We start from the raw sequence: 23,894 nt of genomic DNA on the forward strand, positions 1-23,894 counted from the left end.
CAGGTAATAAGTGGCAGAGATGTGGTTTTATTACAGGCAGTCTGCATCTAAAACTTTTGTTTGTAACTACTCCATTCAACTCTTTTTTTTTTTTGTAAGATTTTATTTATTTATTTATGAGAGACAGAGAGAAAGAGGCAGAGACATAGGCAGAGGGAGAAGCAGGCTTCCCACAAGGAGCCCAATGTGGGACTTGATCTGAGAACTCTGGGATCACACCCTGAGCCAAAGGCAGATGCTCAACTGCTGAGCCACCCAGGTCAGGTGTCACAGTCCATTCAACTCTTAATACCAAGAATGAGAACACCATGATGAATCATCTTTTTTTCCTTGTCCATTTTATCATACCTGGGTAGATTTAAATGATCCAGAGCAGTGTTTTTTTTTTCCCCAGAGCAGTGTTGTACAAAAACTTTTTCCAGACAACCTGCATCAGAATCATATCGTATAACCAATTCATTGGTGAAGCATGGCACATGGGATGTAATCTAAAATCAACTTTTGTTTTTTTTCTCCCACTATCCTGGTTTTATTCAGAGGTCTAATTCATACCAATTCTTGCTTTAGGACTACTTTTTATTTCCTTGTACAGATGAGGCATTCAATGTTATGGAACCAGTTTGAAACATTTCTTTTGTAAATTCTGCACATGGATTCTGCATATTTTACACTCAACTTTGATATCTATTATATTCATTTTGCCCTCTAGATTCACTCCCCATTCATATCCATCCTCTTGTGTGGCTCCAGAGGGTGACACATATGGACTTCACCAGTGGGCTCCCATGCCTTCTGGCTTCCTCTTGAGTTTGGTCAAGGAGGAGTTTGGAAAGAAGCCAGGAAGAAGAGAGGAACATGGTTGGGTTAGTAATACCTTGGTTCCTTCTCTACTGGATTCTTTCTTTCTTTCTTTCTTTCTTTCTTTCTTTCTTTCTTTCTTTCTTTTCTTTTCTTTCTTTCTTTCTTTCTTTCTTCTTCCTTCCTTCCTTCCTTCCTTCCTTCCTTCCTTCCTTCTTTCTTTTCTTTTCTTTTCTTTTCTTTTCTTTTCTTTTCTTTTCTTTTCTTTCTTTTCTTTTCTTTTCTTTTCTTTTCTTTTCTTTTCTTTTCTTTTCTTTCTTTTCTTTTCTTTTCTTTTCTTTCTTTCTTTTTTCTTCAGCTGCCTGTATCCCTCCACAAAGGCCATAGCTTTTATCAAGCAGCTCTCTCCACCTGACTCTTCCTTCTGGTTCTGGTGACAGCTCTCTTCCCTCGTCTATCTAGGTCTACTAATGTTGACTGGTGCCTTACTGCTGTGAGACCTGAGGCACGACATTATTCTTTGCCTTTTCCCTGCACCTTGCCTTCACCTTTTGTAAATACCCCCTTTATGAAACTTCCTTCACATTGCCTAGCTTTGGTGTGCTCTCTAGTTCCTGCTGAGATTGTACTTGATATGATGTCCTGGTTGAAACAGAGAGAGAGATGGTGTTATTTTAACATCCTGTGACATGTATTGAAAATATAGATTCCTTGGACCCTTACTAGACTTACTGAATCATAGTCTCTGGTGGTGGCAGCATTTGGGATTCTGCGTTATTAACAAGCATCTTTGATGATTCTCATGCTCACTAAAGATTCAGATTTAACAGAAGTCTAACATCAATTTGGGAAGTAGAAATTAAGTTTTGAGTGAGTCCCAACCATGGAGATATAACCATTTTGCCAGCCTAGAATGTTTACTGAGTTTGAATCAACAAAGTTCTTTGAGATTCAATAATTGTGAAATACTGTGTTCCTACTATCCATGGAACATTTGTGGGGTTTTTTGTATTTTCTCTAAAAATTGGCTTCTCTTGAATGAACTGATTGATATTTCTGACTTCCATACATAGCTTTTATGCATGGTTATTTTTTATACTAGACATGGCTTACTAGTATCTGTACAAGTTAATTGTTGGCCTAATACCATTTGTTTTAATACTTCAACAAACAGTGTTTGAAATAACTACTACTGCTACATGCTTTCTAGGACATTTTTTTAAAGGGAGATCTTTGGAATTACTTTTTTTTTTTAATATTTTTTTTAATTTTTTTTATTTACGATAGTTACAGAGAGACAGGCAGATGGAGAAGCAGGCTCCATGCACCAGGAGCCCGACGTGGGATTCGATCCTGGGTCTCCAGGATCGCGCCCTGGGCCAAAGGCAGGCGCTAAACCGCTGCGCCACCCAGGGATCCCTGGAATTACTTTTAATAGGGATGTAGTAAGCATAACTGTGGCCCACCAAAAATGTCCATGTCCTAATTCCTGGAACCTGTGAATGTGTTAGGTTACTTGGCAAAGAGGAATTAAGGTTGTAGATGAATTAAAGTTGCTAATCACAAGACTTAGAGATGCTGAGAGTATCCTGAAATATCCAGGTGATCTTAATGTAATCACAAGGGTCCTTTGGGCACCTGGGTGGCTGAGGTCATGATCTCAGGGTCCTGGGATGGAGTCCAAGTCAGGGTCCCTGCTCAACAGGGAGTCTGCTTCTCCCTCTCCCTCTGGCCATCCCCTTGCTCATTCTCTCTCTTGCTTGCATACTTGTTGCATTCTCTCTCTCTCTCTCTCAAATCAATCAACCAATCAATCTATTTTTAGAAAAAAATTACAAGGGTCCTTCACAGTAGGAGGGAAGCAGAAATCAGAGCAATGTGATTTGAGAAGGACTAGACCTGTTGTCAGCTTTGAAGATGAAAAGGAGCTAGGAGACAAGGATTAAAGACTTCCTCTAGAAGCTGGAAAAGACAAAGAAATGGATGCTCCTCTAAAGCTTCTGGGAAGGAGCACAGCCCTTCTGATGCCTGGATTTTAGCTTCAGTGAGACCCATGTTGGACTTGTGACCTCAAAAATGTAGGGTACTACATTTATATTGTTTTAAGCCACTAAATTGGTGGTGTTTTATCACCACAACAATAGAAAACTGGTACAAAGCCTTAAGGGAAATGAGGGGAAGGAGGTTTCAAATAGTAAATCAATACTTTAACTGGGGTCATTTACCCTGCAAACCCTTGAAGTATGGCAAGGCTGTAATTACCACGTCTAAATGTTTGAAAATTTAATTCATTCCTTTGGAGCTTTAGTGGGTGACATCATGACTTTTTGATATTTTAATTATGAGGTTGGCATGGGAGCAAATTGCACACAGACAGTGAGAACTGGGAACCTGTGGTGCGTTATTGGACCCATTCTAAGCCAGGGCTTGACTGTCTAGAATATAGCTGACTTTCAGGGAATGGCAGGCCAGCCCCCAGGGATGATATTTCCATAGAGGCCCTGTTCTTTTGTGTCTCTGGAAACCTGTTAGCCTATCACTGAGTAAAAGCAGTTGAGCAGGGAGCAGGAGTACTTGTGTCTGATGATCTTTCTTATCTTTTCCATTTTCTATTGTATTTTTTATTTTACTTATTATCTCCCAATTCTCATATTGAAATTTTTACATTTTCTATCATTTTTAATTCCCAAGAACTAATTTTTGGTTTCTGAATGATGATAAGGACTCCCTCTTTGACCAAACTTTAGTCAGGCTCTGCTGAAACCTTATGAGAATGCCTCTCTTTGGCCTGCCAGTCCAGTTTTAGCAGGAATCCTGCTAAACCAGTTTAGCAAGAATTCCTCCCACCCCAACAATTGATAGCCAATGAAGTTCGTCAGCCTCCTATCTTCCAAACCTAACAAATTTCCTCTTAGTATTCCTTCTCAAATTTCCATTTGATGGCTCCCTCAATTCCAGCTGTCCCTATTGTATTCACAGTTGAGCCTAACCTCTCTCTCCTACTTCGAGTAGTCTTGATCTATTGTAGTAATCTTGAATAAAGTCTTCCTTCCCTGTTAATTTGTCCAGTGCAGTTTCTCTTGGACAATGCTTCTTTTATATAGACTCTTTCTCTTATTTCTTTCAGTTCAGTATCTTTTATCAATCAGAGAACATTCATGTTTTTTTTTTTTAATCTCTTCTCTGCATTTTTTCTATATATTTAGAGAGATTTTTTTGGAATTTTTTTCCTGTTTTTCACATTGAAGAATTAAACACTATAATTCTGATTGGAAATCCTGTGTGTGATTTGTAAACTGAAGGGCTTTAGTGTAGGATTGATGCCGGAGAACTTGGTTCTTGTCTCACGGAGTTCAAGAATGAATCTCTCGGACAAAGGATAGTGAATAAAGCAATAGAAGTTTATTAAGCAAGGATGCTGAGAGAGCTTTCAGGAGTAAGGAGGGGTCCTGACAGGGTTGCCACTGAAGGTTGTTTTTTTTTTTGATTTTTATAGAGAACCTGACCAGGAAGCTTGTGGCCTTGAGATTCTTGTGCTGTCTTGGTTTGAGTACGGACTGGTGATAACATCTTTAATGGCTTACTTCTTTGGGGTCTGGTTATTCTTGTTGGTCACAGATGACTCATGAAAAAGATACCTTCCCTACCAACACCTAGGGCAGGGTGTTCTGGCTTCTTCCTTATCTCTGGTTTTCTTAGCATTTTTGGGATTTCTGTGAGCCTGATCACATAGCCCCCCATCTATCTCTCCTACCTAGCCCTGCCTGGTCCCTTACTCAGGATGACTGGGCCAGGCCATTTCATTGCTTCTGCCCCATTCTGCAGTTCCCCATGGATACCATGACTCCTTTCCCTAGAGCTGGTGTTTGTCCAGAGAGAAATTTCCCAAATTCTTGCCTATTGGGAGAGAAATATAAAGCTAGTTGTGTGAGTTCAGGAAGCAAAAGTGAATGAGAAGCTGAGATTATCATCTTTCAATATATGGTTTTTATGTACCCCACCTATTTTTGTGTCATATCTCTTATTCCCCCTGTCCCTGGTGACCCCTGGTTCACAACCTCCCAGACTGAGACTCTCCTCAGGGTGGTAAGTTACCTAGAGGTCTCGTACAATCTTAGGCAGACTCCTAGCCAATCTTCTTGTTTTAACCCTGCCTAATTTCCCTGTTTTGGAAGTACTTAGTAACTCTAATTACCAAGCCTTTTCAACATTCTGAGGAAGTAATTGGTTGGTTTTCTGGTTTCTTTCACTACCAGTTTAGGGTTAAATTTTCTCAGCTTTGCTAAGTCAGTACCACTTGTCTATCTGCTTTCCATTCTCCAATATTTTGTTTCTGTCTTTCCTAATTTTTTTTTGTCTTTCCTAAAAGTGGAGTATGAGAAGCTATTCAGTGTATGATGTTTAACTGTTTAACATACATTTTGGAAAGGTTTTCAAGATATTAGCTAATTCTCTTCTGGTTTCCTCTCAGTCAGCAAGAAATTCAATTCACGTTAACATACCAGACCCTCCCAGCAAACTCAGAATTAATAAATGGTGATGGAACTATTGATTTATTATGTAAATAGGTACACTATGTTTGCCTGACACTTTAAAGGATACAAAGCAGCATTGTATTAAATAAATCCAATTGAAGGAAAATAATTCACAATGGAGAATAAATTGCATAAGTGAAACTACCTCACCCACCATATTGCATTAGAGCTGAGAATTATCTCAGTAATCACTTAACAATAGGGGTCCATATCGATTTTAACTGCTAATTATGTCAGGGATGTGCCCCCAAGTTAGAATTTTAAATTTAGTTCTGTGTAATCTGAAAGTACTCCCTGAACTCTGAATTGTAATTTAAACAGAAAAAAATTACAGAATGCAGCAGAACAACAAATCTGACTAGCTTATCCCACATGCACTGATTAAGAACTTTTTCATCATCTTTTCTCATGGCAGGGTCTGGCTTTGTATTTTGGACCAAGGAGTCATAAACTGGGATATTTAAGGCCAATCCAGCAGAATAAAGTTCCCACCAAACTCAGAATTAATAAATGACAACCAAACCATTCCATGGAACTAAGCCATGAATTTTGGATATTTCCTGTATTGTCCAGGGCATTCGAGTGAAAAATAAAAACCTGATTAGAATTTAAGGAGATGTAAACAAAATAAAGAAGAATCAGGAGTAGATATGGAGGAATATAATGAATTCCTATTCGGTAAAATCCAGGACTCCTTTCTCTGGAGTAATGCCTCAAGTCTCTGCCCTCCTTTTGAGGGAGATAGAAGCAAACACTGATGACAGCTTTTTCTCAAAGCCAGGAATGATTCTTGGATCAATCTTGGTCATGTTCTTCATTTACATAAATTACATTCGGTAGTGGCTGAGATTTTTGAGAAATATTTTAGGTCATTGTTGATCAGCTCAGCTACCCAGAGGACTTTGTCTAGAGTAGGGTCCTGAAGTGTCATATGAATAGCACATTTTCTTGGACATTTGGATCCAACACGGTGTTTAAAATATCTTGTTAGTAGATAGATATGAATTTTTGGCTGTCAAGGAGATGTAGAAGTTTGGCTGAATTGGCTCCCACTTTACTTCATTCCAAACTCAAGTTATAATGTTCCAGAACCTTCCCAAATTTTAAAAATGCTTCTTATTGAAAACATAGTTCAATAACTTGATGCCAGGTGGTAAGGAGAATCAAATTCTAAAGAATCCTCTGGCACATTTATGTTTTGATGACTAAGATAACCTTTAAATATCCTTTCGGTAAGGCTCTTTTATCTCTAAAATGAGATTTATGTTCAGATACTCTTTCAACAAAGCCAAAAAGTTTTCCATACAAGGAAAGATAGGTTTTCATGCTATGTCTTTAGTTTCAATACAATGAAAGAAACTTAAGTTTTTTTTCTCAATGCCTTTGCCAAATATCCAGCTAGACTATTATATTGTTAATATTTCAGTCTGCAAGTATGTATTAAATAAATGTCTTAACATGTCCTGGGTTACAGAAAACACGTTTTCTTGTTTAATTTTATGAAAGCACTAACCACAATGCCTATCACATGGTAGATGCCTAATGAACATTTTCTGGACTTCAATACTCAATAAATTTATTGACTACCCACTTAAAACATCCTCAAAAATAAAATAATAGATAAGGCTTAAGGCAATTGAAGATGAAGAAATGTTCAAATCATAAACATTAAGTAAATTACCTACGACTTACCTATCAGCAGAGTTGATATTTAATTAGTATTAGACAAAATTAGAAACTATACCAGTTGGTATATTGCCACTGCCCTGAACACCTTCTCCTCTGGGTGCCCTGAGCACCCCGGACCTCCCTAAAATACAGCAATTAAAGAATCAAAGCTTGGAAGACTGAGGGAGGTTGGGGCTCCGGTGAGTGGGTGGAGGAATGGCTTCAGAGTTCACAGTTGATTCTGATTGGTCAATGTCTAGGATGCACTCTTATTAAATATCTTGGCTCTCACCTATCTCCACTCACCAGGTGATTTTTGCTTAGGGAATGCAAATAAATCTCAATATTAGCTGGAGACAGATTTTATTAGTAAGTAAATCTATTCATTTTGGGGGGATGGCTTAGAATTCAGCATTTCTCAAGCTTGCTTTCATGAGAATATTTTTCATTCAGTTGCATAATACTGTGTTGAACAAAGTTGTGCCTATTTCTTTGGTGTAGGATTTTTCAGAGCCTTTAATATATGACTTTACAAGTTAAATCTCTTGGAAAGGAATATCTCTATTTCCTAAACTTATTTTACAAAGGAACTCTTTTTAGTTCCTTAGTAAGGAACTAACCTCCTCATATATGTTAAAAAATCAGCATTGTTCACTCTTTGAATTGTCAATTTTCTGGCAGGGCAGAAGAAAAGTTAGATTTCACTATTGTTTCAGTCAGGTTAGGTCATACTGTAGGAACACACAGCTCCTGAATCTCAGTGGTTTAACACAGCAGTTGCTCATGCCAAAACTGCTATGGTTTGGGACACTGTCCTTCTTCCACTAGTGGCCCTGTATTTGGGCTGCTTTTTCCTTATTTTGGGGAGCATATGGAATGTTTGGTGAGCTCCACTGCCTTTACCAAAACTGTATTGCAAGAATCAGGGTTACGTAGTTTAATATGTGAATTGTCCTTCATTTTTACTTTGACAAATAAGAAGCTACATGTTTTTACCTTCCTCCAAAAGTTGATTTCTACCACTCTGCAGATTTGCCATTACAAAGTATCAATAGGCTTTCTTAGCTCATCCTTAGAGTGCATACCATTTTTACCATGACATGTTCAGATATTTAGCTCAAGTTTTAAAATATTCAACCTATGCTATAAACATATGGAATTGAGAGTTTGGTTATCAGATTTCTCTGCTTTTTGGTAACTTGTTTACATATCGATGTTGTTCATTTTAGTGTTTCTTATTCTTGTATCTGTTTGGTTAATTTCTGTGTAGATACTCAAACAAGAACTCTACATTTTTTTCCCTGAACATCAAAATTAGTCTTTTACCATGATGATTTCCTAAAAGACACTTGCCAAATGAGAAATCTTCCCTGATTTTGTCACAACTGATATCTTTGTTGAAGAGATACTCTTGTCTTTGTTGAAGTTAAGAGGATAATCCAAAAGATATGAACACCCCAGAACTTCACAAGAGCAGATGAACATAGTCATCCTGTGATGCCTGGTCTAAGTCAATTGTTATTAATTTTTCAGTTTTGTGAGCAACACATCCACTCACATTTGTTTAGATGTTAATAAAGTCTCCCAGTGTTGGGATCCCTGGGTGGCGCAGCGGTTTGGCGCCTGCCTTTGGCCCAGGGCGCGATCCTGGAGACCCGGGATCGAATCCCACGTCGGGCTCCCGGTGCATGGAGCCTGCTTATCCCTCTGCCTGTGTCTCTGCCTCTCTCTCTCTCTCTCTGACTATCATAAATAAATAAAAATTAAAAAAAAAAAAAAGTCTCCCAGTGTTACATTTGCCTCTCAAGACTCTGGGTAATCCTCCTGCATTTGAACACTTTATTAAAGAGAAGAGCTACCATAACCTGGTATGACCAATGCTGAGAGATGTTGTTAGAAGGGAAGAAATGAGTCCTTTATACTCATAACTTAAGTATTTTTCCAAAATGATTTGGAGTTGTATGGTCTACCAATATAATTTTTTTTCCATAATGCTGTAGGGGAGGAAAAGTATCTTTTCCTTTTGATGGGAGAACAAAGGACTAGCTGAGGACAAAGCACACTAACAAGTCCTTGAAACAGGGAGAGTGACATTCTTTACTCAAGTGGTGAGGCTGCTGGGAACTCTGTAAGCAAGGTATCAGGCCAACATTTCCATGTGGCTTTATTGCTCTAGGTTTTATAAAGTCAACCTTAGTTCCTTAAAGCTGTTTGATCATATCTGAGTCTATGCATGTCTCTCAAATGTGACATTCCAGTCAAAGCCTTGGTAAAATAACCAATATTTCCCATGGTGTCCTACAAGAACAGATTCTTACTGAACTTATGCAAATTACTACGATTGCCATGGAAGAAAGAATACTTACTGAGACCTTTTGAATTTCAGAGGGTTCAAGTAGAAAAGTTAAATGCTTTATCATCATTATTTCTATTTATCACTGATGTCTCAAGAGAAATTTTCCTTAATCTGGAAGAGCAAATATTAGAGAATCAACAATGTTTTAACCAAGAGTACAACAACAACAGCAAATATACATAATTATTTTCCCCAATTTACTTAGTCTCGTAATACCATTTTTGTTTAGTCTGAATGCAGCTTAGTTAGTTCTGGAGATTCTTATCTATTTCAGTTTTAGGATTTTAAAGACATTGAATACCTGTATTTGTCCTAAAGACTTTTTATGAATCTCCTTAAAGATGAAAATCATTTTGCAAGAGAATAATAACAATTATAAATGACAAAAACTTAGAAATGGATATGGTTAATGATGCAATTGACAAGGAAACTCAAGTTATTTGTGACATATAACATTTCAGTGATCAAAATAGCAAGTGATGATGTTATATGAAAACATATTAAAACTTTAGGAATTGCATATCATCTCTAGAATAGTTATAGCATTTACCCAGATGTAACGTAAGGCTTATCATTTGCTTAACAGTACTTTCAGAGTAAGGTAACATACCAAATAAAAGACCTAATGAGTCAAGACTCCATTTAGAACTCAAATCTTGGGAAGTTTGTTAAAATCTTATAAAGTTTTAAAGCATATGCCTAAATAGGATTAGGGATGTTAAAGACCTGATAAAGGCAAAACATAGAAACTGGTTTTTCTGGGCAGGCAAAGAGAAAACAACTGTTTACATTTTCTTATCAAAAGCAAACAAAACAACGATTCAAGAAAACTTGTCTTTTCCAACAGAGAGAAATCAGACTTATTCTTATACCTGTGTACTTTTAAAATCCATTCATTTCAACCTTAGTCTGTCCTGACTAAATCTAAAATTCCTTTCCAAAGATTTCCTTTCACAGACCTTCTACAACTTTCTTTTGCATGCAGATTTTGTCCCAAGCCATTTCTTTCCAGTCTTATTTAAGACAAGATTACCTTTTACCTTTAACAAAAATATATTCCCATTCTTCTATCTTTCCCATATATCTCTAATCTTTCTACATACAGTTGTTTCCCTTATTCTCCATCAGTCTTAATTACATTTAGCAGAATTTTTCATCTTAGAAACCTTAGTCTCCAGTGAAAACTATGTAGTAACCAATTGTGAACTGTTATACCAAAACTCTTTAGATGGCAGATTTACGGATTTATTAAGCACAAAGCATGTTTACCAACAGATTTAAATATGCTTAGTTTCTCTGTAATAAGTCAAAAGCACAAATCTACATCCAGTAATCAACGCTTTAGCACTTTATCCTATTTGGAAAAGACCTAGATGATTATCCAAGCAAAACTTTATAAAGTTTCAGGTTACCAAAGACTTTGAAAGCTGTCTTAACAATTATTTATGAAAACTTGAGTATGACAGACAATTAACCATCATTTCAAGTTATCTTTTTTCCTAACAAATTGCAACAGAGATAACATGAGATTATTTGACTTTTAGCAAACCTTTATTGTGGAGGCCGAGAAAAATTAAGGCTATCCCACCTAAAGTTTAGCATTAGCACAAGTACAGCCATCTTAGGCCCCTGTGAATAAGAGCTGAACTTTTTTTTCCAGTAATTCTTTTATTTATTTATTTAATAATAAATTTATTTTTTATTGGTGTTCATTTTGCCAACATACAGAATAACACCGAGTGCTCATCCCGTCAAGAGCTGAACTTTATGGGAAAAACTGCAGAATGTCCTCAATGTCCTCGGCAGGTAATCCAGTATCAGAAAGACAACAGAGCCTACGCCCATGGTAGAAAGTCCCATATTAGAATGAGAACAGAGCTCAATGCCCTTGAAAGCCCCACATCATAGTGAAGGGGAATATAAGGGAAGGGAGAAGAAATGTGTGGGAGATATCAGAAAGGGACACAGAACATAAAGACTCCTAACTCTGGGAAACGAACTAGGGGTGGTGGAAGGGGAGGAGGGCGGGGGGTGGGGGTGAATGGGTGACGGGCACGGAGGGGAACACTTGACGGGATGAGCACTGGGTGTTATTCTGTATGTTGGTAAATTGAACACCAATAAAAATTAATTTATAAAATAAAAAAAAAAAAAAGAAAGCCCCACATCAGAATGTAAACAGAACTTGGAGAAATTCTTCCACCCCTTCTGAAAATCCCCTAGACCAGCCTATAAAAAACCCAGCTGTAACCCACCTCGGGGTCCAAGTCCCTGCTCCGCTGTGTCGGGTATACTTGGACCCAAGCTCGAGCTTGCTAATAAACCCTGGTGCGCTTGCATCGGTGTGGGCTCCTTGGTGGTTTCTTGGATTCGCAATCTTGGGCACAACATTATGAAATAAAAGTTTCATATTTAGTGCTGATAACTTTAAAGACAGGTCTACCTTAAACCAACAAAGTTAGTTTAAATACTGAAAATGTTTCACCTGGGCCCACTCTTAAAAGTCACTTTGTTCTCCATTGCCAATTTTTACCTGAGACACTAGTGGGGAAATCTGAAGTGAGCGGTGTTAAGTTCAGGGGTGCTCTTCTTTGCTCCTTAAGAGAGACGGTAGCCAATGGTGTCAGAGGCAACAAGAATGGTATAGAAGCAACTTGGTGCAGAAACAGGGGGACAGGGAAGAGAGACAGAAGAGGCAAAGTGCTGCCAGAAGGCAGAGAAAGGGTTCCCAGTTCTAGAGCTCATCAGCTCCAGAGAGGAGCAGAAGCCATATTTTCCTGCCAACAAAGGAGAACAGGCAGTCCATGTCGGGCCAGACAAGACAGGGAATTTCCCCAAAACAAAGAGAGTTTCAGTAGCTGCTTGGGAATATTCCTTGAAGTCCCCATCCTGAGGTAGACTAACCACAGTTGGCCCCAGTTATTGCCATCCACCTGAGTGAATGGAAAATGAGTCAGGGAGAAACTCCCCACATCTGTTAGGAGGAGCAGTGAGAGAGTAAGAGAGTCCCTTTCATCTGGGATGGCCTGTGTTTCCTCCAACATCCTGGGTTTACTTGGAGGAGGCCTATTTAGATCATTATTATCCAATGTCAGGAGGGAGTTTAGTAGCCAACACATTTGGGCCATTTGCCCTTTTTTCCTGCAGAGGAGATCTAATGGATAGATCCCACTGAGGCCATGCAGTGTTAGAGGAGCTCAGTCCTTTCCTAAGTTTTGCAATCTGAACTGTCTCCAGTGGGTTAAAAGTCACCTTTAGGGAGAGTTCTTGGGGATTGAAGAGAAGAGCTCCCATGCTCTGAGAAGAGTAAAGAAGGTCCATTACCAAAGAAAATCCCCCCGACTACTGGGTGGTGTCCCATGTGCAGGATATATCAGAGGTTCCTAGCGTCAAAGCGACCAGAGGCATCACCTGAACAAAATCACAATGATCACCGCAGCCGTTAAAAGCAGGTATAGGAGGGAGGCCTGCCGTCTCCCTGCTTCCCCATTGCATCCTAGGCTACGGATGGGTGCTGGCATATGGACTGAAATACCATGCCTTGAAGGTCGTGCCATGAAGGCCACCCCTTATTTTGCCTTGCCTTGAAGGCAAAACCCGCTGTTTTTAACCCATGGAGAACACCAGAAAAGTTTTACAAGGGAATTACCCAATTTTGTAGCTTATGTATTTAGTAGAGGACATTGATGGAAAAAACAAAGATAGAAATCCATCATGATCTAAGTGAATGGAATGGAATGGAATGGAATGGAATGGATCTAAGTGACATTCCAACACATATAGTCTTTACAGCCAATTTCCCTGGGAAACAGTCCCTGGTTGGGTTTAATTCCATCAGGTACTAGTTTTGGCCAGCTCCCAGTGGAGGTTTGGGGCCAGAAGCAGTTAGATCAGGGATGTGGAGGGGATCACATTATCAAGTAGGAGGAAACCTCACAGTAGAGTCTTAAGATTGGCAGCCATCCTGGTGACTTAGGTGGTTGTCCTGTGCCCAAGACAGACAATTTTGTATAAGGACAGGAATAAAGAGAGGGCATCAAGTTTCTGGATCTTATTATTACCATCTTGGCCAGGGTACTAACTTCTAGCCAAAAGGCAGGCTTTTTCTCCTCCCTGTAGAGTAGCCACAGGCTAGAGGATTGCAGCCTGAGCAATCGGCATGAAACTGTTCCAATAAGATCTTACTCCTTGAAGGGCCCCTGGAATGAGAGTAAAGAAAGAAGAGGAAAGTACTCACCAACTTTGCACCAAAGCTCAGAGTCCAGATGTAAAGACTCAAAGCCCCACATTGGGTGCCAAATGATGAAGTTTTGGAATATAGGTGAGGTTTGGTGGGGTGAGGTCCAGAGTCAACAACCAAGAAAGAATTCTTGAGATGTCTTTGGTGCAAAATGGTGGTTTTATTAAAGCCCGGGGACAGGACCCGTGGGCAGGAAGAGCTGCTTTCCGGGGCCTGTGAGGGGTGGCTGATTATATACCTGGGAGTGGGAGGGGTTTGAGGATAGAGTACTCTCCTGGGAATTTTGAAAGCACGGTTTCCAGGACCTTGAGGGGGCTATTGTTGAGGAAAGGTCACTTATTACTGTCTAATAAAACCTGAGTCATAAGACCCAATATGTTCCCCAACTGACCAATACTGACCTGTAGGTAGGGACATCTCTATGCCCCTACTCAGCAGGAAGAAATTACAGAAGTTGAGACCTTCAACAACCTTAAAGATTTAAGGGTCAGAATTGTTCAGGGGGAAAATGAATGAGGGGTGGGGGGACACAGGGCTAGCTGAGGACAAAGCACACTGACAAGTCCTTGAAACAGGGAGAGTGACATTCCTCTACAGACTCAACTGCCTCGATGTTCATACTTTGCTAAGGGCAGAAGGCAATCTTAGCCCAACCCCCAGGAGCCTGTAAATATACTTTAATATATACAAATTCCTTTAGTAATTTCCTTTATCTCTAAACCCCTAAGATACATGTTGGCAATCATCCCCCAAGCACGTGGGCCACTGATATACATCTGAAGGGTCTCATGACTCAGGTTTTATTAGATGGTAATAAGTGACCTTTCCCCAACAACAGGTAGCCCCCTCAAGGCCCTGGAAACCGTGCTTTCAAAATTCCCAGGAGAGTACTCTATCCTCAAACCCCTCCCACTCCCAGGTATATAATCAGCCACCCCTCACAGGCCCCGGAAAGCAGCTCTTCCTGCCCATGGGTCCTGTCCCCGGGCTTTAATAAAACCACCATTTTGCACCAAAGACATCTCAAGAATTCTTTCTTGGTTGTTGGCTCTGGACCTCACCCCACCAAACCTCACCTATATTCCAAAACTTCATCACTTTTACCCATGTAAGTTTTCTGCTGGGGCTCATAATGCCAAGACAGATTAACAAGAAGAAAGCATGCAAGTGCATTTAGTATACCTTTTGCATGACATGATAGCCTTGATAATGAAATGAAGACCCAAAGAAGTGGTTAAACCTGAGTGTTTTTATGCAAGGTTAGACGAAGAGTGAAAAGTTGCAGAAAAATGTGATAGGGCAAAAAAGGGCATGACGTAGGTATAGTAAACTGGGAGAAACGAGCCCTGTTTGTTCAGATTCCTCTGACGTCCCTCCATCTTGGAAATAAGGATGTTCTTTTCCTCCTGGGATAGGGAACCTACCATCCACCCGAGGGTTCTATGACCTGCTTCAGGGGAAAGTCCTTTCTGCCCATGACGTTTGTTAAGTTTCTTCAGCCTAAAATATTTTGAGGTGCCCTGTCTTGAACTGCATCAGTGTTGTGAGTAAACAGGCTATAATTTCAGTGGCTCTGAGTATACCTGATACTTTCCTTTCTTGGGTGTGCTTACTTTTTCTTCCCAAGTTTTTCCTAGCAGTTTTGGCCTTTGCCAATTTCAGAAATTCCTGATAAGCACATACTGGGCAGCAGATATACTAGGCCACTATTGGTAATATTCTCTTCAGGTCTCTGAATCCAGTGCTTTGAGAAAATAATTTTGCCTACAAAAAAGTTGGAGATGCGGTTTAGTCTTCAGCCTTTCAGATCTTTAAAATAAAAACATTTTTAAAAACAAATTAAAAAGCAGTATGTGTTTGCTGTAATAATATTAGAAATGAAAAAGAAAAAAGAAAAAATCTTCCCTTAACTGCTACCACTCTCCTACATAAAAATCACTACTGTCATCGGGTCTGCATGTATTATGGTGTTTTATGACCTTTTAAATAAAGGTCTAAATAATTTCTCAAGGTTGTAGTAATAGCATAGGCACAATTCCCTGGTATCTTTTGCTTTCATGTTTCATAGACTCTTTACCATGCTTTCTACATAATCTTTATATTTATCATTTTACTGGCTATTGAATAGTTTACTGAGTTGACATACTAGTATTTGAAATTATATTATTGTTAGAAGAAACAGGCTGTTATGAGAATTGTTTTCCCTTCTATCTCTTTGGTTTGAGCTGAACTCTGGAACATTACAGGTCATCCTCTTCTACACTTGGGGCATGTACTCACCCATCCTTAATGTTCCTGTTTTCCCTCTAATGCTCAAAAAAAATTTTTTTTTCATCTAGGCATATGAGTAATATTAGAAATTTATTTAGGAAGAAATAGTAAGAAAAGAAGTATTCTTTGAGGATGATCTTTTTGGATAGGGTTGAAGGCAGGGTTTTTCATTTTATCTGACATTTGATTCCAAATGAAAATTGAAGGAACGGCAGCTGCATTTTAACTGCAGAGTTGTGCATATATATGTCTGAGGAATTTTTTGAAACAGAAAATGATCAACCAATGCCTTGAACCAATTCATTACAGTGTGTGTTCTTACTTAAGCATGTTCTTGGGCCGTTTGCATTCAGACAGCCTGATTTGTAATATATGCCATTCTTTTCCATGCTTTGCATATCAGAGATTATGCCTTTTTTTTTTTTCCTTTTTCTCTCCCCCTGCTGCTGCTGCTGCTGCTGCTGCTGCTGCCTCTACCTGGGATTATGCAGATTTTGGTTTAAACCTTTTTATTCTTTTCTGCAAGTGCACAGCATGATGGGCTTCATTTCTGCTAGCAAATGATAATGGATTTCAGCTTTCATCAGTGACATTTGGAAACTACATGCCTTACATAATATTTTTTTTATTGTGTGTGTCACACAATAAAAATGGTCACCCTGTTGCAACGATGTGAACATATAAATAAAAAAGGAGTCGTGTAAATATGTAGAGGCCAAATCTTAAAACAAAGGTATGTGTAGGGGTCTTCATTATTTTAATGATGCCAATTTTATTATTTTTTTCAAGCTGGATATAAAGGACCATCTTATCGATAATGAGTACTTGGGATAATCAAGGGAAAGTCTCTTGGAAAGGGTTTAATTTATTCTGTCAGATATTCAAAGCTATAAAACATTTCAACAAATCAAAGCCATAACTTGAGAAATAACAAAGATTAAAAGCCAGCATTGGGTACCATAAGCTTGTGTCCTTCTTGCCCTTTAATTTGAGTTCCAGTTTTATATTCAATAAAGCATACTTATCATTGATAAGCATTTATTTCTGTCTTATTGGGCATACAGTGCTTCCTCATGCTTTAGATGTAAGGGGACCCAATGGCTTGTCTATAAGAACTGAGTATTTATCTTTGTTTACAAAGATGAACACAGTGTGTGAAGGGTGTGGAGAGAAAGTTTTGATAAATTGGTCAGGCCTAGGCTTTATGGCTGCAGTCCATGGATGGAGAGAGGCAGGGCCACAGAAAAGGGTCCAGGGGGCGAGGGCACTTGAAAAGAGCAGAGATGTTTCACTGAAGAGCAATGATCTTGAGGATGAGGTTACTGAGACCCTAAATCCCAGTTTGGGTTCTTGAGACAAAGAAACCTTTGCCTTATTCCTTTATTCTCATCTTCCTTATTCCCACTAAGGGAATTTGCTTATTCCCTACCATTAGAGAACAGGCATCGGTTTCCTGCCTTTATGAAAATGCATTTTATTGGGCGTCTCACTCCCATGCTATTTATTCTGTAAGAGAAAGAGGGGGCTTTTCTGCTCCAAATGCCCAGGGAGGACCTTTCCTCATTTCATATTCCTGAATCATCTGGGCCCTTGCACTTGGAGTATTGACCTGTGGCAGTGACACCTCCACCTCTGTGTAATATGTCTTTCAAGTGAGAAGCCTCTTCTGGTCAATACTGAATCAATTTGCTCTGGCAGTCTAATTGAATGCCTCCCTCAGACAAATGGGTCACCGGGGGAAAGGGTAAAACCTTGATATGCAGATCGGAATTGAAGCCCCAGAGAAACCGGTTTTAAAAATATATATTCCTCTGGAGAAGTAGCCTATGTAACGAAAGCAGTGCTAGTTATTTGCTCAGCAAAATGAACATAAATCAATCTGTTTGCATCCTTATTTTTTATTGTACTACTTTTTACTTTAACTTGTTTCCTGGAGAGAGAGAGAGAGAGAGAGAGAGATTGATAGAGAAAGATCCAAAGTCCAGAATGAGGCTAGGGTGAGAAATTTCTTGCTTTACAATTTTGGTATGGAGATTTCTTTTTTAAAATGGCACACCATTTCCATTTAACAAATTACACTGATGTTTAAATTATTTGATATCCTTAATATTTATGAAAAACAAAACTTTTTAAAAAATATTTTTAAATATTTTTATATATTATAATATATAATATATTATTATTTTTAATATTATTTAATATTTATTAAATATTTTTTAATATTTATGAAAAACAAAACTTTTTTCTAAGATGAGCTTGTTTTTTTCTCCGTGTTCCCTTGGGAGTTTAAATGAAGAAATGGGCAGGAAACTCTGCAGTGAGAGTTCAGCATTGTATTAACTTCTTTCTAATAACTTTCTTAGTCCTTACTCCAGTCCTATGAGAAATAATGATCCCTGATTTACAGAGGAGGAAACTCAAAGTTTGGGTATCTTGCCCCAGGTAATTTAGTTGCTTATCCATGTGAACCAGACTCTGGTGTCTCCAAGGCCAGTATTTCATTTCCTATAAGGTTAGATTTTTTTTTTTAAAAGATTTATTTATTTATTTATTTATTTATTTATTTATTTACTTACTTACTTACTTACTTACTTATGATAGACACAGACAGAGAGAGAGAGAGAGAGAGAGAGAGAGAGAGAGAGAGAGAGAGAGGCAGAGACACAGGAGGAGGGAGAAACAGGCTCCATGCCGGGAGCGTGACGCGGGACTCGATCCCAGGACTCCAGGATCGGGCCCTGGGCCAAAGGCAGGCGGCAAACCATTGAGCCACCCAGGGATCCCCTATAAGGTTAGATTTTGATATCATTATTTAAAGTGGCATCTTGAGGGAGTGCCTGGGTGACCCAGTCCATTGGGCGTCTGCCTTCAGCTCAGGTCACGATCTCAGCATCCTGGGATCAAGCCCTGATTCGGGCTCCCTGCTCAGCAGGTAGTCTGTTTCTCCTTCTTCTGCCTCCACACCCGACTCATGCTTGTGTGTGCACTCTCTCAAATAAACAAAATCTTTAAAAAAAAATAAAGTAGTATCTTGGGGATAGCTCCTTCTCTTCATCCTTCTACCTGAATGATGCAAAAATGTACACACACTTGTGCGTTAGTTTCCCATTGCTGCTGTAACAAATTGCCGTAAACTTAGTGGCTTTAAACAGATTTATTTTATTTCAGTTTTGGAGATCAGAAGTCCAAAAATATGTCTCACTGGGCTAAAATCAAGGTGCCAGCTGGCTTGCATTCCTTTCTGGAGGCTATAAGAGAGCACATGCTTTCTTGCCTTTTCTGGGTCTAGAAGCTGCCCTTATGCCTTGGTGCAGGGCTCCTTCCCTTATCTTCAAAGTCGGCAATGGCCAGGTTGAGTCTGTTGAATCATTCTGACTTCTGTTTCTGTCATTGCTGTGATTGTACTGGGCCCTATTGGATAAGCCAGGATAATCTTCACATCTTGAGGTCAGCTTTTTAGCAATCTTAATTCCATCAGCAACTTTAATTCCCCTTTGCTGTGTAATCTGACATAGTCACACATTCAGGGAAGTAGGACATGGACATCTTTGGGGGACCATTATTCTGACTACTATATAAAACCTTTAAACACAGTTATATATTTGTGAGAGATCCAGGATTTGAAGTCAGATTGCCTGATTTAAGTCTTTTTTTTTTTAAGACTTTTATTCATGAGACACACACACACACAGACAGAGACATAGACAGAAGGAGAAGCAGGCTCCCTGCTCCCTGCAAGTCCCAATTTGGGACTCAATCCCAGATCCTGGGATCATGCCCTGAGCTGCCCTGAATGCAAGGCAGATGCTCAACTGTTGAGCCACCCAGACTTGCCTGCCTGGTTTAAGTCTTAACCCATTATTTTCTCATTGTATGATTTGGGGAAGCCAATTATATTCTCTATGCCTTGGTATCCTCATTTATAAAACAAGAATTATAATTTGTTGTGGAGATTGAGATAATGTATGCAAAGTGCTCAGTATGTGCCAGCACATTGCATACAATAGACATTCAATAAATGTTGGCTATTATTATTTACAAAATATTACATGCATGCATGGTGCTTTGTATTGCACAGATGTTTCACAGATATTATTTTGTTAGATTTCAGACCATGCTGTGGCATGTATTATTAATGTATTTCCAGTTTATTGTGAACTTATTTTATTGTTATTTAAAGATGTATTTATTTGACGGGGCACCTGGGTGGCTCAGTTGCTTGGGTGTCTGCCTTCAGCTCAGGTCATGTTACCAGGATCCTGGGATTGAGCCCCATGTCAGGCTCTCCGCTCAGAGAGCCTTCTCTCTGCTGCTCTACTTGTGCTCTCTCTCTGTCAAATAAATAAATAAATCTTAAAAAAAAAAAAAAAGATTTGTTTATTTGAAAGAGAGAGTGGGGGAGGGGCAAAGGGAGAGGGAGAGCGAATCTCAAGCAAAGTATGTGCTGAGCAAGGAGCCTGATGCAGGGCTTGATTTCATGACCCTGAGATCCTGACCTGAGCACAAATCAAGAGTCGGACACTTGACTGAGCCACCCAGGTGCCTCTATTGTGAACTTATTTTAAATCAAAGCTATAGTTGTTAAAAATATGGCTTAACATTAAAGGCAACTTAGGGGGAAATCTACCATATTAACACCTTATAATTATTTAATTCTTAAATACTTCTAAGTTTTTACCTTTACACATTCTATAGTTATTTATAAACTTCTAGAGAGTGGGGACAATGTTTTTGTTTCTTCTGTAGACACTGGCTTGAACATAATTAGCATGTAAGGAGTGCAAGTAAATGCTTGAAGGAATCCAAGGAGGCTCACATAGCGAGAGGTGAGGGCATAGGCTGGGAAATGGTGGGGATTTTGCATTCTCTTACTTCTTTTGCTCCATTGAAAGTCTCCTAGTAGATCCCTTAACCTTGATGCATTTAAATCTTTTCAATTCAGTGAGGACAGCAATTTATTAAGAGCTGACTTGATCAATTCAGTGAATTTGGCTTTAGCCATGTGCAAGTAACAGAAAACTGGTCTCAAATTGTCTAAATCAATGAGGTGTTTATTAGCTCATGTAACTGGGAAGGTAGGTAGGCTTCAGGTCAGGCTGGAGCCAGTGGTTCACTGATACCATCATTTTGTATCAGCCTTTCTCTTCTCTGTTTTTGCTAGGACTGCTTTAGCCTAAGGCTGGCCTCCCTTGTCATAAGAGAGCTGCTAACAGTTTCTAGGGCTCCTGGCTTCTTTGCTTATGTCCTGCAGGAGGAGATAGTACAACTCTCAGTAGTAGTCCCAGAAGAGTAAAGAACTATCTTTCTTAGAAGCCTTCAAGAAGCCATTCTCACATCTCACTGGCTCATATGGAATCTCAGTCTCTTGTATCATCCCTGAACCAATCACAGTGGCCAGGGGAGATGAAGTACTCAAGTTGCATGGTCAGGAGAGGTGGATTTTGAGTAGCCAAACACAGCAAATATGAAAACAGCTCTATGCATCTGGGGGTATAAAAGAAGAAACCTTTCTAGGTGATGAAATCTGTCTGAGTTTGGAGTCCCAGTCCCTTTTTTTTTTTTTAATTTTTAAAATGGTTTTCTTAAATTTATTTATTTTTTTAAACATAACACGAGGAAGGTGTTAAAACTGGTGTAATAGCTCAATAGAATAAGTATTCCAGATTTTGGGAGGGATGAAGAGGGAGATATTCAGAACCCTTCACCAGAATCCCCCCAACTTGATCATAGTGGATTAATGATGTGCTTTGTGGATGTGGTTAGTCAATGACACCAGCTTGACGGATACCTTTACAAGCAGGTCTCTTTAGTCGTCCCTCTTGGTCATCATCTTGTTAATTTATGGAGCATTTCTTAAAGGTTTTGATGCAGAGATTTGCTTTTAAAGTGCTAAATACTTTATTTAATTTCAAGGATTTATCAAACATACTCATGCCAGCTGCCCTTCTAAGCCCTGGGTATTCAGGAGTGGACAAAACACATCCCCAAACTTTAAGGATCTTACCACCAAATAGAGCCTCTTAACTGCCAGGATCCTTAGTTAGTTTCAAGGATTAATTCACTTTAGATTCTCAGTATGTTTATTTTATTTTATTTTATTTTAAGATTTTATTTATTTCTTCGTGAGACACACACACACACACACACACACACACAGAGAGAGAGAGAGAGAGAGAGAGAGAGAGAGAGAGGCAGAGACACAGGCAGAGGGAAAGCAGGTTCCATGCAGGGAGCCCGATGTGGAACTCGATCCCGGGTCTCCAGGATCACACCGCGGGCTGCAGACAGCGCTAAACCACTGCGCCACCAGGGCTGCTCACTCAGTATGTTTATTATTGTGTCAAGAAAGTTAAGTCTTTGTATTTGTACATGAGTAGAAAGAACCCACTCACTTATCTCAGAGGGAGCAATTTTGGAAATGACTCAAGTAATTTGGATGAAAGGTGCATAATCAGTAATGGAGATTGACATAATTTAAACTTCTCATACTGAAGCCATAAACCTAGGGTGACTGGGAGGTGGAGTAGAGTGATTGCGAGTGGAATGTAGAATGAGGTGGTAGCCTGAAGTACATTCCATGGGGGCCTGGTGTGAACTGAATTGAAAGTGGTTTGAAACCATGCAGTTACATCACAGTTCATGACCTCTACTGGGAGGCCCTAGAGAGGAACCTGGGATCGAATCTGTCAATTAAAATCCTATTTTCTCTGCAAGAAGTAGGTCCTCTGGGTCATCCTGAGAGCTTCCTCTGATGATGAACTTCACATTTTAACTGCTTTCTCTCTAAATAACTACCTCCCTAGGGTGGAAGGTGCAGATCCCTTGGTGCATATAAAACTTACTTAAACCATGAATCCACTTCCTGTAGGTCAGTACAGGAAATCCCACAGGGCAAGGGTCTAGGCTAGGGGCAAGGACTAGCATTAAACCAAGTAGCTTAAACTATATCCACTCATGTGGCTGCCATTTTCTCTTCGTTTTCTAATGTTTCAGTGCTAGAAGACAGAGGTAACCTAATTATGTGGAAACACATTTGGTTTAAATAAATTTCAAAGAAAAATAAGATGACTGACATTAATGTTATTTTTAGTATTATTATACTTATGACAATTAGTCATGATGCTATTTTCTGCCATGTATTCTAATTAGTATTACTTTGACATAGCTGGACCAGTTTTGCTTTTTCCCTTTGCTTTGTTAGTCTTTCAGTATCCTTAAGTAGCAGTCAGTAAGGCTTGTTGGAGTTCTTGAAGGAGGCCTCTTAGATAACACCCTTCATCTTGCCTGAGGGCTAAGGTGAGAAGTAAGACAACAGAATAAAACAGATGAGAGTTCAAAATACTACCTTTATGACTCATAAAGGCTCAGTTGGAGGATATATTTAATCACACTTTCCCATCCACTTATCAGCTGCGCTGGACCAAGGCTGACTCTCTATGAGTGGAGGAGGGGGTTTGAGATAGGGGGTTTTAGGTGATGACTTGGGGCCACCCTGGAGAAACAGCCAAAAACCCCCCATGAGATAAAAGGGAAGAGTTGAACCGAACATGTCTAATTTATTCCTCCATCAGATAGGTCACTCCCACAGAGAGCTCATGGGTGTTGACACTAAATAAGCTCCCTTCATCAAGGGTAGAGAAGCGTTCCCTTTAACTGTGTAAACAGTTTTTCTAGATGTTTTATGCAGTTTAATTCTGTTTATATACTGACTCAATTATACTCTCAACCAGAGACAAGGTCGTAGATTCAAAACAACTGTAGGGCTTCTTTTATCTCATGTCATCCCCTCTTCTGCCTCATCCTTATCCTCGTAGACTGAATCTCGTCCCTGGGCTCAGGCTTCTTGAGGTCCTCCTCTATATTTATTTAAATCATTTAATTATTATTAAATCTTATATTTAATCCTACTCAGTGGGTTTGTAGCTTGTCATGTACCAGTGATTTTATATTCATTATCCCATTTAATCTACAACAAACCTGGGGAAGAAGATATTCTCATTTCTAGATGCAGAAACTTCAGAGAGGG

This window comes from Nyctereutes procyonoides, unplaced genomic scaffold (assembly GCF_905146905.1).
Source record: "Nyctereutes procyonoides isolate TBG_1078 unplaced genomic scaffold, NYPRO_anot_genome, whole genome shotgun sequence".
NCBI lineage: Eukaryota > Metazoa > Chordata > Mammalia > Carnivora > Canidae > Nyctereutes > Nyctereutes procyonoides.